The sequence below is a fragment of the Rousettus aegyptiacus genome, unplaced genomic scaffold (assembly GCF_014176215.1).
Source record: "Rousettus aegyptiacus isolate mRouAeg1 unplaced genomic scaffold, mRouAeg1.p scaffold_m13_p_2, whole genome shotgun sequence".
NCBI classification, from domain to species: domain Eukaryota; kingdom Metazoa; phylum Chordata; class Mammalia; order Chiroptera; family Pteropodidae; genus Rousettus; species Rousettus aegyptiacus.
The window spans coordinates 152,874,486-152,890,551 of NW_023416295.1; the positions used below are offsets into that span (position 1 = coordinate 152,874,486).

Genomic DNA, 16,066 nt, shown 5'->3' on the forward strand with positions numbered 1-16,066 from the left:
CACAGGGCTCCCTTACTAGGCTTGGCTGTATCAGGCTGAGGGAGGCCATGGATCCAAGTTTTAGCCACAGCATAATAGGCAGTCAGAGATGGTTTTGTGGGTAACCAGTGAGCTTCCTCCCTTCATCAGTGCTACTACCATTCTCTTCTGGATCCCCAAGCTAGCATTTTCAGGCATTTTAAACATCTTTTGAGAAAAAGGCAGTAAAAAAGACCAATCATGGGGAAATCAGACCTTTAATAAAAATAGAATTCCAACTATTTCAGCTGGAATCTCTTTGTCTAGCTAAAAGAGATTTAGAGAGTGAATCAGAAAGCCTGCATGTCCTTCTTGTTCTGCAATTAACCAGGTGTATGCCCTTGGGCAAGCCATTCAACTCTGGGCCCCTTTTCCTCACTTGTAAAATAAGGAGGAACCCCATCTAGTTACTTCCAAGAGTGTCAGAGCCCTTTAGTTGCCCTGGCTTATGGAGGACCCCTGCCCTAGGAACAGATTATATACTGAGCAGAAAAGGAATTATATATAGGCTTGGAGGTGATCTTTGTCAAGTCAGAAGGAGGGCCCTAGAACCTTAAAAGGACGTTTGCAAAGAGCAATAAGCAAGAATTGAAATCACAGGACTCCCAGGTTCCTGCCCCAGGTAAGTCCCTCCCAGGTACTGACTGAGTTGCTCTGTGTCTCAATTTCTTAACTCGGTCAGGCAGAAGAGGTCACAGAGGGTGGAGCTATGACCAATGGATCTCAATGTGCTGGAAAAAGAACAGAGGGAGCAGAAAGGCCAGAAGAGGAGTTTCCACTGCACATTAGCCTCATATGACTATCTCAATCTCTTTCCATACTGGAAGGGACATGGGAGCCACGTAGCTTTAGTGTCTCTGGCTTCTTAAGTACCTTCGTCACCTCGGCAGCACAGCTACCAACTTGGGCAAGGAAACCAAGATCTTGGACCAAAAGGGGTAAGTACATGAGATTCCAAATTAGATGGGCTTTTGGAGATTTTTGTGAGATCCATAAACATTTATATTTTCAAGGGAGAAGTCTTCCTTTTTTTATTGTGGTACAATATACATAACATAAATTTTACCACAGTAACCATTTTTTAAATACACGATTCAGTGGAGAAGGCCTTTTTAAAAACTTCAGTTCTCTCCCTATGCTGATGTGATTGTGTGCTCCGTTAGCAAAGTTCTTGATTATTCTGCAGGGTCAGACTATAGGGTCCCATCGATTAAGTTGGGTTTGGCTCCTGCAATATAGGAACACCTCAAAATATCAGAAACAGGACAGAAAACTATTTACTGCTCTTTTCTCCTTGAAATAGGTGGGAGAGCATTTGCTGCTGTGTCCCTTTAATTTTTATCTCTGTCTTGGCCCTAACCACTTAGCCCTAACCACTTGTCCAGACCTGTGGCTTGCCCTTGGGCTTGCTTTCTTTTGTAATACTGCATTTTTGTTCCTGATGACTCGGGGCTTATTCTGCCAATGAAAAACCTCTTTTCTCTGGGATCAGACTTGTCTGCCCCTTCCGTGATCCTGCATAGCTTATTCGTCAGATATGAATGACAGCTTCTGCTCTCTACCTGAGCTCCAATCCCACATCCCTGACTGTGTACTGGTCATTTCCTCCGGAATGTGCCAGTCATTATTCTGCCAAGCAGATTGCAACACGTCCAAAAACCACCTTCATTTTTTCTCAAACCAGCTGCTCCTATAACCTCTGAGTTGCTATCAATAGTCCATTAAGTCATTTAGATGAGAAGCAAAGTCCACTTTGATTTAATCTCCTCTCATTGCCCTCAGCCATTCAGTCCACAAGAATAATCAGATTTTCATTCAAATACTGATAATTGTTTTCATCCTTCTCTCCCTCCCTGCCATGTCCATTTCTATGTCTTTACCACCTATAATTTCATTTAGTGGCATGTCTACTCTTTTCCTGATTGAATTTCCTGTGTCGGGCCAATGCCAGCTCTAGACCTATCTTCATTAATCAAGTCATGTCTGTTCAAAATCCCAAATTTCTTCCCTATACCTATCATATAGGCTTCTTGCTCTTATCAGGCTGTTAAAGTTCCCCCTAATCTGATCTCATGCTAGAAAGTCCTTCTGTCAGGTAGCTATATTTTAATGGGAAGTTTAATAGACTTGCTTTCAGATCCTAGCTTTGTACTCTGCTGAACCACCTTGGGCAAGTTACTGACTCGTGGAGCCTTGCATCCTCATTTGCAAAATGGGATAAAAATACCTATAACATAGTGAATTTTATGAGGCTTTAATGAGATAAATATGTGTGGAGGCATGTTAGCATTGTGCTCAGAACTCACATTTGACCTGACTCCCTTGGTTCAGATCCAGGCTTTTCCACTCAGTAACTATGTGTGACCTGGATGTAGCAAGTTTCTTAACCTCTCTGGGTTTCATCTTTTTCATCTATAAAATAGAGATACAACAGTGCATACCTCCTAGATCTGTAGTGACAATTACATGAAATAATGTATGTAAAGTGCTTAATACATGCCAGGTACATTGTAAGCTGTAATAGGCATAAGCTATTATTATTATTAATTATTATTATTATTATGTGCCAGACACCTGGCTTGACATCTAATCAGCACTTAATAAATGTTTGCTAAGTTCGTTGATGAATTCATCTTATCCATATGATCTCATTTCCCATTAGTCTTTGCTATGTGCCTTCTTGTGCCACCCTTGCTCCAGACAGGCTTACCACCTTGGCTTTCCATGAAAATATCTTCCACTTTTCTTGCCTTTGGTTATGGTATTTCTCTTTTCTAGGATGTCATAATGTCTCCCCCCTCCTATCTAAATTCTTCCCATTCTTTAAGGTCTATCCTAAATCCTGCCTCCATGAAACTTTCCCTCATTAATTTTGTATGTACTGATTTCTCACTTTTCTGAACCAGTTACCCTTTATTTGGCATCTGGTACACTCAGATATGGTTTCTTATGTATTCATTTTATATCTTCAGCTAGTTTTAAAGATATTCCTCAGTCTAGCATTGTTTCAGAATACACAGTAAATATAGTGAATATTTAATCTATTAGCCTACTTTACCAATTCATATTCCCAGTTTGTATTTAGGGTGAGATTTGGAGAAAGAGAAACACATTTCATTATTTGAGGGTGAAGAAGGATCCAGAAATCTGAAATAATTTTTCAGGCCTAGAATCTCTTATTAATAGAGTGGCACATTCATAGAGTAGGCAGATGAGGGGAATGAGGGGATAAGGAATTCTTGCTGCATGAGACAAGGTCTTATGGACTCTGGGCCAAAGTGTTGGAGAAATGCTTGAAGATGGAGGGAGGGGGGCAGTTCTGCAGTTGATGGGCTGGAGGCAGACCATAGCTGACATAGACAGGAAAGTGTCCCCATTCGAATCTGATTCTTGCTGTGACAGGCTTTGGCTTTAACTAGTTTCTCAAGCTTCTTACACCTTTACACAACATTTGCCCTATTGAGAAACTGGTTTTGCATGAAACTTCTCATGGCTTGAAGCAAGTATCCATGACGGTGTTTGCATACCATTGGAGTTTTACCCCTCCCAAATGTACCAATAAAGATGAAGTGGCATTCAGATGACGTGATATGAAGGACATCACCACAGCCTCCCAAACTGACAATATTTGAACTATGTGAAAGGTTCATACCAAGATTTCACAATTACAGTGAAGGCCAAGAAAGACTAGTCCAGATGCAAGGTAAAGAACGTTGTCTTTGCCCCAGTTCTCACGAAGTCTGCTCTGAGTACTACAGCCTATACTGATCTCTCTTGTCTCTGGATTCCTATAGTACATATTGTCTAGACTACATAGTTCAGTCCTGCATTATATTGTCTTATAAAAACTGCTCTATGTGTTGGTTGTGTTTCTCTAGCTAGTTTTAAGTTCTTGAGAATATGGACTATCTGTGAAAGTCCTTTACCTGGGGAGCCTCTCAACTTAACTCAGTGTTAGGTACAATAGATTCTCAACAATAAGTGTTGATGACTTGTTTTCGGAAATGTAAATTCATAAAAAGTGGCTCCACAAAGAAGAATTAGAAGAGCTATTGCTTTTTGAAAGTGGTGGGCGCTGGGAGTCCATCATCCTTTGTGTTGTTGTCATTAGCAGGAGCCTCCTTTCAAAGGTCTGGGAGTCAAGACAGTACAGGTAAGACACAAAGTTCCAGTGCTTTCCCACTTAGGAGAGGTGTTCTGCCCTAGTGCCTGAGGCCCCTTCCCGTTTCCTCTTTCTCCTCTCAACCACGAAGTCCATCTAGTAAAATCTGTGAGGGGCGTCAAGAGATTGTCTTACTCATCTCCTTTATTTTGTAGATGAGGAAACTTGGGGTTCAGGAAAGACCAGTTGAAGGTGGTGGAGGGAAGGTCTGTGGCCTTTGGATCAGGTAGAATTGGATTCTAATCCCAGTGCTGCCATTTTTGCGATTTGGAATTCTTTTCACATCTTGGAGCCTCAATTTCTTCATCTTTATTTTTTTCCCCCCTTCTAAATTTCTTCATCTTTAAAGTGGGGTAACAATGCCTGCCTTCTGGAGTTATAGGAGAATTAGGTGAGATAACGTATGCAAATACAGTGCTTGGCAGTAGGAGATTCTCAATACTTGTTGGCTCTCTCTCCTTTCCTTCTCTTGAGTGTCCTGCCCAAAGTCATAAAAAAAAAAAAAAAAATTAAGTGCTAGCCTCTCTTGTTTTTCAAGGTATATATTCTTTCAATTACATACTAAAGCCAGCCTCCTACCCACTAGAAAATTAGGATCAACCATTACAAAATTTTTAAATTACCTTCACTGGGGATTTGGACCAATTTATTTTGAGCACATTTACATGCTGCAGAAATAAAAGAAATTAAAAGACAAGAATATTGAATTCCTGAGTGAAATGCAAAGTTACTGAGGTTTTACACATTTCCAACTATAGTGTTTGAACTCCTGGTACTCCCAAAATAGTACTGATGACCTCTTACCCCTTTAGAAAAATTCCAGTCTCTGATATATTTACATGCTTTGCCTTTCAACCTGATATTTTTCACCTGTTTTTCTTAAAGATATACTCTTCTGTCCATTAATCATCAATTGGAGCTAAAATGAAAACACTGCTGTGAAAGTTCTACTGAAAAATAAATTGGTAATGATCACAATGACTTGTGGGTTGTTTGGTCTCAGAAATGAAATAGACATTCACATGATTTGTAAAAATTAATGCTTTAAGATAAACCTTTCTTTCCTATGCTAGAGAAGATTTACCTGGGATCATTATTTCTTTTATAATTTTTAGTTAGTTAATATTCACTGTGTTTGGCTGCAATTACATCTTTAAATGTGGAGCAGAATGAGGATTAGACTACAGGGAAAATCTTAGCATGAAATATCTCCTAATTGTGACTATTAAAATTATCAAGTTGTGATTGATAGTTCATCATTTGGTGAATAAGGGAGGTCCTACAAGACAGAGGGACAAGGCAGCAGCAAACCTCCCTGAACCTGCCTTTGTGGAAGGTGTGGTAGGCAGAATAATGGTCCCTCAAAGTCCTTGTCTGAATCCTTAGAACCTATAAATGTTAGCCTACACCACAAGGAGGGATTAAAGGTGCAAAGAGAATTAAAGTTGCTAATTAGCAGACCTCAATAAAAAGGGGTTGTGCTGGGTTATCCAGGTGGACCCAATGTCATCTCAAGGGTCCTTAATAGCATAAGAAGAGAGCAGAGGAGAATCAGATAGGGAATTGGTGATGTCAAAACAACTCAGCCAACTGTTGCTAGCTTTGAAGATGGGCCAAGGAATGTGGTGGCCTCCAGAAAGGCTAAGAATATGGATTTTCCCCTGAAGTATCCAGCCGTCCTGATACCTTGCCTGTAGCCCAGTGAGACCCATTTTAGACGTCTGAATTCTAGAAGTATAAGATAATAAACTGGTGTTTCAGCCACTGAGTTTGTAGTAATTTATTTACAGCAGCAATAGAAAACTAATACAGAGAGTATCTCTGAACAAAGGCTGATAGACCATCTTGCCCCAAAGATGGTGCCTGCATTTGAGGATTTCACACAATCTTGGGCAACAAAGTTCCTTAAAGGAGTGAGACATAGAGAAAGGCCAAAGGCCATTGTCAAGGGGCCAAAGTGATTAGCAGTTAGTAGAGAGTGCTTCTCATACAGGATGGATAAGAAATATAACTCATAACTTCCAGGAGAGACATCTTTTATTTCATAAAGTATTTCACTTAAACAGTCTCATTTAATCCTCCCCTCATTCCTGTGAGGTAGAATTTTTTACTATTATATTTTGTGAACAAAAAACCTGAAACTTAGAGAGTTAATATTCATGAAATTAGATGACAGTAAGTGAAAGAGTTTAGATTTAGAGAGATCTGGGTCCAAAGCTCAGGTGCTTCACTGCTTTGATATCTGTCTTGCCAGTGGTGTCGTTCAGCCGGGAAGTAGAGACCACATGTAGAGACTGCTCATTAGTGAGGGTAATTTCTGCTACTAAATGGAAGTTGTGGGAAGAGGTGCAGACAATCTCCGTATATCTGCTTATCATGAATATGGTGTCTTCCTAGAATGTACCTATGGCCACATCACTTGACAATGGTGGCACCTTGCTGAATGTTTTTAATGTTAACTATCCACCATAAACCGAAATTTGACATGTCTTAAATATAGCTCAACCACACCTCCCTCACCTCAATCAGACCTCCACTCTGTTTCCTATTTCTTCTAAGAATTTTGTCATTAATCCAGTTGTCTAGATTCAACAGCTATAAAAACAATAACAGCTAACACTTACTGAGAATACATTCCAGTTGTTGTGCTAAGCATTTTAGACGTCATCCATTTAATCCTCCCAACAATCCTATGAGGAAGGTACAATTATTAGCCCCATTTTTATAGATGAGGAAATTGAAGATTATAGAAATTGCCAAAGGTGTGACACCTTAGCATCATCTCTCATTATTCATCTCCTTCACCCTCCATAGGTCATGAATCACTAAGTCCCCTCAATTTTCCCTCTGTACTATTTCTTGGATTTGTTGCTTTCTTTCCCTATCTATTGCCACTATAGCAGTCTCGGCCCTTTTTGACTTATACCTGAATTGTTTCCATAGCCCAATACGGTCTATCTGGTTCCATGATCCTCTTTCTTAGATCTTTGTAATATGCTTTGGTCAGACTAAGCCGCCTAAAATAACACTTTATTCCATCTATTTCTAAGTTCAAATCTTTAAACTGGTGGAGATACAACCAAATGTCCCCAAAGATTATCCTGGACAGTGTGATGGTAGCAACATTTTAAAAAATTTTAAAATAATTTCATTATATTAAAATTAAAAGGAAAAATGTTTCAACGATAGGTTGAAATTATTGTACAAGCTACGTAATAAAGACAAGCAAACATGGTACCCTATAAATGTGTAACTCTAATTTCATTTGTTCTAGCATTGGGGAGCTCTCACTGGTCATCTGACCATCCCAAATACTCAATTCCATTTCTTAGAGGAAAATCTTTGCATAAAAATAGTTATGTAAATGTGCTTTGTGTTTTCCATATATTATAAACTTCATTGTCAGTATTTAAATAAATTTATAGGGTAAAAGAAAAACTGAAATAAATTACCACCAAAGGATTTAGCAATAAAAAAATTTTCTCTTTCAAGGGTAACCGTTGAATAAGGTGATTTGTACTTTCTTCTTTACACTTTACACCTTTCTGTAATTTATAGACTTTTAGCAATGTACATGTATTGCTTTATAATAGAAAATAAGGCCAATAAAGAATAATATAAAAAAGAAACCAAATTTTCCACCATTCTTTGCTACTTATGATATAAAGCTAAATTCTTTGGCTGAGGCCATCTGCAATCTGGACCCAAACTGCTTTCCAGACTTATTATATACTATTCAATACAAATGTTCTGCTTCAGTTAAACTATTTTAAACACGTTTTCCCCGCTGTGTCTCTGACGGTGTGTTTTCTTTTCGTGGAATGAGCTTCCCCATTTTCTTCTAATATCCCAATTCAATCTATTGTTCAAGATCTAAGTCAGTTCTACATACAGCCTTCCTAAAAAGGAAGGAATCAGGATGTATTACTGACCCTGTGGGCCATGCACTATATTTGGTGCTTTACTTGGTATTCATTTGAACTTCATGACGACTCTGGATAGTTGGTATTAATTACCTTCATTTTGCAGACGAGAAAACCGTGTCCCTCAAGTCACATAGCCAGTATATGGAAGAGCTAGAATTTGTAGCTAGCTGACTATTCAGCCCCAGCTCAGAGAGCTCCCATTTTTCCAACTTTTGTAGCACATATCTGAGTAAGCTGGACCAATGATCACGAAAGTACATTACATGCTTGTAATGTTATATTATACTACTTATATTTTGTATTTATGTTTATCTTTAACAAAACCTCTTGTGGGAAATCTGGTGTTTGAGTTCTAATTTGCATATTTCCTAGCTATGTGTCTTTGGGCTATCTCCTTAACCTTTCTCAGCTTCAATTTCCTCCACTGTAAAATAGGAAGGTAATATTAATACCTAACTCTTAGAGTTGTTATGAGAGTAAAAAACTCACAATACACCTTGTACAAAAGAGCTGATTGTTGTGTATTTGAGTTAACATGGTGATGATATTAGTTTACTTTCAAATTCTATTTAATTTCTAGTTTCTTTATAGTAGTGGTTTGAGATATTCATAAAACTCAGTGGCCTAAAGAGAACTAGACCTTTTTCTTCAATATATTAAAAAACTGACTTTGTACAGTTTAAAAGTACTTTTTAATCAAAATAATATTTTGCTGTTTAGTCAGAGTATCCTATCTTGCTATTTAACTAACACTGAATAAGAGGTTCAATTACTTGTTAAAGACTGTTCTTAAAGGTAAATGTTTACATTTATAAACATGCATGTTGTTATTGAATGTTGTCATTGTTAGTCCAGAACGCCACTGTGAATTTTAAAACAGCACATTGAGACCTATATTTACTTGGAAAATGAAAAAATCATTTAAAAATCCCCAGTCTTCAAAAACAGATACCATTTTTTTTTTTTGACATTCTATATATCAGAGAAAAAAGGAATCACTATATTCATTCCAATTATTTTCCCTTAAGGTCAAATGAAAAGCAAAATACACGAATATTTTTTAACCTTCCATTTATTTACTTTCCCTCTTACTATTACCATCATTTTTTTTCTGGTTATAAAATAATTTTTCAATCTTTTGAAAGATAAATACATCTCAAGTTAGAAATGGTAATTTTTAAATTTTTATTTTATTTCACAGTTGTTAAAAGACTTGTCCAAACAACCAAAAACCCCACATGTGTGTTCTACATAATATTGAAAAGAGAAAAAAGTTTGGGCAACTTTCCTGCAATTGCAACTGAGAAATTCTCATTCCTCAGGCAGTTCTCTAATATCTTTTTGTCATGAATTGTTTAAAACAAACAAACAAAAAAAACAGTCCAGTTACCAGGACATTAAGATCTTAGTAGGGTTTCAATGTTCTACATCTGTCTACAACTAGGTATCATCTTTTTTTTCTCTCTTAACAGTCAAACTATCAAAAAGAGTAGTTTCTATTCCAGTGTTCCCATTTTCTTTCTTCTTATTCCCTTTTCAGCTAGCCTCAGGCTTGCCTCTCCAAGACTGTTTTCAGTTAACCACCCTCCCCACGGTCACTATTGCTAAATCAAAGAAAGACTTTTTAGACCTTATCTCATGGAGATTCTCTGAGCATTAACACACTGGGAACACATCTTTTCCTGTTTGAAACTCTTTTTTTTCTTGGCTTTCTATAACAGCCACGTCCACTGCTTTTCTTTCTACTTTTCCAGTTTCTCCTTCCTAGCCTTCTATAAGCTTCTTTTGGATCGCCTCTTCCTTAAACATTAGTATTCCCTTGATTCTCAACACCTTTTTTCTCTTTTCTTGCATGATCTCATCCACTGGCCATGACTGAAACAAATATAGCAAATGGATCCCGAATCTTTATCTCCTTTCCCGATACGCCCTACGAGCTTCAGGCCCATAAATGAACAGTCTATTCCTCTTGAGGTTCCACAGGCACCTTGAAGTCAACATGCTTAAAATTCAACTTCCCATCTTTCCCCTCACCACAGTATGTAGCACCATCGCCCATCCATTTGCTCAAGTCAGATTAGGAGTCATCCTGATACTGCCTTTCCCTTTAACAGCTCAGATCTAACTGGACCAGATCCTTTTGATTCTCATTTTAAAATCTCTTGAATCTTTTCTCCATTTATATTTATTTCTCTAACTCGTACAAGCATCTCTTATCTTGCTTTATGTCTTACCCACTAAACCATTCTTTTCATAGCAAAATGCAGATCTGATACTATCATTTCTCCTGCTTAAAATCTTTCAGTGTCTCCCCCATCACTTACCTCACAAGGCCTGTGTGATCTTGATTCTGCTCAGACAGATAGTGCATGTTCTTCAGATCCTAGCTCTTCCATTTACTGTGCAACCTCGAGCGAGGTAACTGTAAATTGGAGGAAATAACAGTTGTGGAGATTAAATAATATAATTTTCAGTGAATGTTAGCTATTATTTAAATGATTAACATCCTTATTTATATGTCTTTGGAAAATAGTACTATTATTTCTTAAGATAAATTCTTAGAGTGGAATTGCTAGGTATGCATTTTTAAAGGCTTTTGAAAACACATTGCCAAATTGCCCTGCAGAATTGTTACACCAATTTATACTCTTACCAGTGGTATTGAAAAGGAAGGCTTGTTTCTGCACACTCTTGACCTAATCCTGGGATTAACCATTTTAAAAATCCTTGCCAAATTGATAAGTGAAAAAATCATCTAGTGTTTGTAACTTGTGTCTGTTTACATATTTGCCACAGAAAGATCAGTTACACACTGAAACTAGTGTGTTCTTGCTATTTACTCCTTCTTGGTTGTATGTCTTGACGTTAAGGTTTTTCATCTCTTTCAGAGCTGGGATTTTATGTTTTTTAACCCCTTTACCTCCCTCTTTCATTCTATTTCCTTAGGAATGAGCATGTATTTGTTTAATTGAATTGAATGAATTAAACACTTAATTCCTATTAGACTTTTAAGCGCTATATTTGGTCCAGTTTCTTTGGTAAACCTTTAGATGAGGAGCACAAATGTTTCCAATCCGTTTAGTCCCTAACTAGCTGTGCATCCTTGGGCAAGCCACTTCACCTCTCTGGACTTTCACTTTCTTATAAATGAGTGGGATAGTACCAGGTAATGTCTTAAGTATTATCTAGTTCTCACATTCTGTAGGAAAAAATTTCCTTCCATGAAGTTCCTTTGGAGTCAAACTGTTGAAATATTCCCTCCTACTCTGCTACAAGTATACACTGCTCTTCTCCAACATAGTGTCACCTCTTTGAGACAGAACCTGCTTCTTTCCAGAACTGTGATTCATCTGTACGGTGCCATGTGCCCTAGAACAATAGCAGCAAATATCATCCAAAAAGCAAGCCAAGACTTAAATGTAAAGTAGGTCATATCTTTTCGTGTGTGTGTGTGAGATAAAATCCTTTGAAAATCTCTTGAAAGCTAGGGAACTACTCAGAGAAAAATACACATAAACATATATGCACAAAATTTTAAGCAGCTCCTCATCTCTCGAAGCCTGTTATGTACTCCCTAGGAATCCACGAATCCTAGGCCATGAATATTTGATTTTGTAAAGGGATCCCTGGAGATGAATTAAATTATCAAAAATGCTTCCTTCATATTGGAAAAGAAAGATGCTAGATCAAATATTTACAGATTTTTAAAACTTTTTTTTTAAAACTACACTATTATGCTTACTTGCTCATCTTTTAGAATAAACTGCAAACTCCTTAGCACACATTATAAAGTTCTACATAGTCTGGCTCCTGCCCACCCCTCCTTTACACTTTTGAGCCCCACCAGCCACTCTTTTGCTCTGGGAACATACCACTCTCTCCAAGTCACTCTCTTTGTGCTGAAGAGCCTCAGAGTGACCTGCTTCCTCTGTCCAGACCACTTCCCTAGTTGCTATCCTTCAGGCCTCAGTTCGACTCTCCCCCCTCATGAATGTGTTCCCCAACCACCTTTTCCCCTACCCTCAAGCCATTCGCTAGCACATTACTCAGGCTTTCCCCTGTATGGTCGGTCTCATCACAGTCCTGACTACCATTTGTGTTCATTCGCTTACTGTCCTCTCTGCTAGAATGCTACTCTCATGAGGGAAGGGGCCTTGGCTCTCATTTCTAACTGTATTCCCAGAGCCAGGCAGTGCCTGCACATACTGGCCATAGACACTCAATTACCAATTGTTGAATGAATGATTAAACTTCAGCCAGGGATGGATTAAAACCTTAAGAGGGTCTAAGCCCTAAAGATTATGGTGCTTCTCCTCCATATTTAATTCTGACTAAAAATGTTGGTGCTACTCCCTCATATTTACCTCTAAAACCAATACGAAAAACCCATATACTTAAATGTACTGAAGCAAACAAATCTTCTTTGTAGATTAATTATCTGATTTAAGATCTTGGAGGCGCTGGTTTGCTGGTGCCCTAAATATATAAAGCTTTGTCTGCTTTTGGGGAATCCAGGATTCATTCATTCCTTTAATATGCTGGAAGCAGTTTTAGGTTAAGCAAGCTTGTCTATGCCTGGAAAGAACCTTGATTTTCATAGGAATTGTGTTAAATCTATAGATCAGTTTAGGAAGAATTGACATTATACATTGCTTCTAATAATCCATGAATAATAAGTTGCTTTAATTATTTAGGTCTTTAATTTCATCAGCATTTTATAATTTTCAGCATATAGATCCTGTACATGGCTTGTTAGATTTATACCTAAATATTTCATATTCTTTGGCACAATTGTACATGGTATTGTTTTTAATTTGTTTCCACATGTTTGTCATTAGCATATGTAGAAACTCTTTTAGTAGAACAAGGAGAAATGTACTCTTTACTGAGGTAAACTTGTATAATGTTAACCTAACAACAAACAATTTATCCTAACGAGCTATTTATTTTTATATTCAAGGACCTCGTAATGTGCCTCTATACCTCTTAAATTCAATCTAATTCTTAATTGTTACACACAATCTCTACTACCAGTAGAAGGGTCTACTCGTCCTTCACCTCAATACACCTTATTCCTTCTACCTCATGGCTTCACTCATGCCACTTCGCCTTTAGAACAGTCCCTCCACTGAGCCCGTTTGCCCCAAATTAACTTCAAGGATGAGGTCAAAGGTCTTTAGAACATGCCTTCCCTGACAACTCCTATATTGCTCCTTTTCTCTGCTAATTCTTTTAACCAATACTGTATGCTGATCATTAATTTAGTTTTAAATTAGTTTTAATCTACGTCTTATTTCCCTAATTAGGTGATATACTATGGAAACTCCCATAAGAGTTATCATAGCACCACACACATAGCAGGCCCTCCAATTTAATTGTATAGATGTACAAAGGGGAAAGAGGTTTCAAGATGTGTCAGTTAAAGTAAGGCTACTGGAGCTGCAGCATGTAAAGGGTACTCCATAAATTCTCACGGAGCCTTTCACCCAGGCAAGATCTCCTTCCTTCCCCCAAATCTCAACACTTCCAACTAAGCAGATTTGAGATGCGGATCCTTTCCAACTTCCCCTTCAAGACTATTCTAAGACCAGCAAGTAGATGGTTAGATTTTTAGAGGTTTACTTGAGCACAGCTAATCCCAGTGAAGCTGCAGTAACATCTCCTGGCCACCAGAGGACAGGGAGCAGCGAGAGAGACTGCTCCTCAGCACAAGTTTTAAAGAGGTCAGAGGCAGAAGCAGAACGTGGGCTTCCACACCTATGGCTTTCAGACTTATTGCCTGAAGTGCACAGCAGTCTCCCATTCCCAGATGGGCTCCCTTTCCTCCTCTAAAAGATGAGCCGAAGTTCTCAGAGGCTTATCCTTAACCTTAAATGATTACCAGTAATGACCGATGCACTTTAACTGTAGAATTTAAAGGCAAAAAAGGAATATGGAGATGTTTTATCTTTCTAACCCATCTCAAATCTGCTTCTCAGTTCTTGAGCCAATTGAAAAATCCTTGAGGCAGTGTCCAAATAGACAATCCACAACAAAGATGCCTTCAGGGAGCAATGTCCCAAATCCAGTACATTGCAAACTGAATATTTTCAGAGCTAGATTATTCCTACACATAAATTTTGGCTCATGGAGCAGTCCACTCGCAGTGTGCTTTTGTCATTAATCACATCTTTGTTATGTGATACCCACGTGAGTCCTCAGCAGAAGCAGCTTCATGCTCAAATGCTCAAAGAACACTAGAATAAAGCTCCGATTGTCCTGTTCAGTGATTCAAGTCCTGGTTTGTCACCACCTCAGGTCTCTAGTTTTCCAAAGTGTGTAATGTAGTTTCAAAACAAAGCTATTTTAACTAATCCAAATAAAAAATGCACGAAATGTATGGACTTAAATCAACAGGGTCTGGCATCTCTGAAGAGGGAGGCAGTGAAACTCTGGTCTTCAAAAATTTTGTGCTGCCTGATGTAGAAAACATTTTTAAAGAAAATCTTTGGCTGCTCATACACATTGCGTTTGTAAATATATGTTTAAGAAAACATAAGCAAAGTAAAATGAATGTTAGAAACATTCAGGTGGGAGCTTTCAACGACAAAGACATGGATAGCTGAATGACAATATTAGTGTGATTTTTCTTAAAGTACCTGTAACTTCCCTTTCATAAAAGACGGCAGTGTCCTGCATTTTATATTCGTCAGACTTTTTTAAAGGGTGATTGTAATTCTCTCAAATCATTGTTTGCGTTTTTTCACTCTGCTGAGGCCGCTGGAAAACAGCCCAAGGAGGAGGAAAAGACTATGTCTCAGTGCGGGGAAAACCCTTAAATACCTGTTGGGGCGCAGCGCGGAAGGCGAGCGGCCGGGAGGAGGACCCGGGCCGGGTGTCGAGGGCTCGGCGCCCGGGGCCGGCGGGCGCGCGGGCGCGGAAGGAGGAGGCCAAGGGGCCGCCTCCTCGGGCAGCCCCGGCTCCTCCCAGCGGCGCCTGCGGAACCTGCCTGGGAGTCGCCGAACTCAGAAACGGAACGTGACCCGACCCCTCCCCGCGCTGCCGGAACGAGGCGCGGAGCCGCGCTCGGTGCTCGGGCGGCCGCGGGATGGGCGGGAGGGCGCGCGGCCCCGCCCGGCGCCCACCGCCCTGCCCTCGCCTGTCTCCTCCTTTCCCCCGGGCTCCGCTGAGTTCATTCACTGGGATTGGTTTCAAGTGACGCCATCTCTTTATTTTTAAACCAATGACCTCATCCGCGCTTGAAGTTTCCTGACCAGCGACTCTTTCTCTTTCCCCCCAACCCCCCACCCCACCCCCCCGCCTTTCCCCCTCTTTCTGTGTATCACTGTTTGGGGGGCTTTAATCAGTTTTTAAACGATTATTATCACCTCTCCCTCCCCCCTCTGCGTTCCCCACGCGGCCCCCCACCTTCGCCTCCCCAGCTTCTTCACCCCTTTCAACATTGTTTTTCCAAGGCTGCTTGGTGGTGGTGGGGGGGTGCTGGAAGAGAAAGAGTGAAGAAAAGTTGCAAACGTCCCCTCTCTTCCTAAGCCTCCCGCCCCCGCCCACCCCTCAGAGAAGAAGAAGATAATATAGTGAAAAGAAGACGAGGAGAGCGCGACGGGACGGACGCGAGCGGGAGCGCAGCCGCCCTCCCGGCTCCGCGGCGGCGCCTCGCAAGTCCGGGAGGCGAGGGGGACCGAGGGGAGACGCCGTGACAACTTTCGTTTCCCCCAGAGGGAGTCGGGAGGTCGGCGGCCCCAAAAGTAAGTGGCCTCGGGCCGGCCGCGCGGACTGTGCGAGCGGGAGGGTGCGGGGCTCGCGGCGCCCGCTCGTGCCGGCAGCATGGACGCTCCGCGGCGCGCCCCGAGTCCGGGCGCCGCACGCCGCGCTTTCGCCCCGGCGGCTCTGTCTGCCCGGGCGTGCGGGCCACCTTTATCCGACGGCGGGGTGGGGGCGACCGCGGCCCGGAGCCGCACGA

The 16,066-nt window shown here is 40.3% G+C and overlaps 1 protein-coding gene and 1 long non-coding RNA gene across 3 annotated transcripts in view; one reads left to right on the plus strand and one right to left on the minus strand.

Annotated features, from left to right (window-relative positions):
• Positions 1-3,171: 3,171 nt before the first annotated feature.
• On the minus strand, positions 3,172-15,130 carry LOC107516554. The gene is made up of 3 exons (XR_001598324.2): positions 14,929-15,130; positions 10,431-10,528; positions 3,172-4,658 (listed from the first exon to the last, which is right to left on the minus strand). It is a non-coding gene; the product is annotated as an uncharacterized LOC107516554 (long non-coding RNA).
• A 231-nt stretch (positions 15,131-15,361) lies between these two features.
• DUSP16 (dual specificity phosphatase 16) overlaps positions 15,362-16,066 on the plus strand; it is a 72,119-nt gene continuing 71,414 nt past the window's right edge. For both annotated transcript variants that reach the window (XM_016156375.2, XM_016156377.2), the window contains exon 1: positions 15,362-15,851. The gene's annotated coding sequence lies outside the window, so the exon portion shown is untranslated. The remainder of the gene's footprint in view (positions 15,852-16,066) is intronic.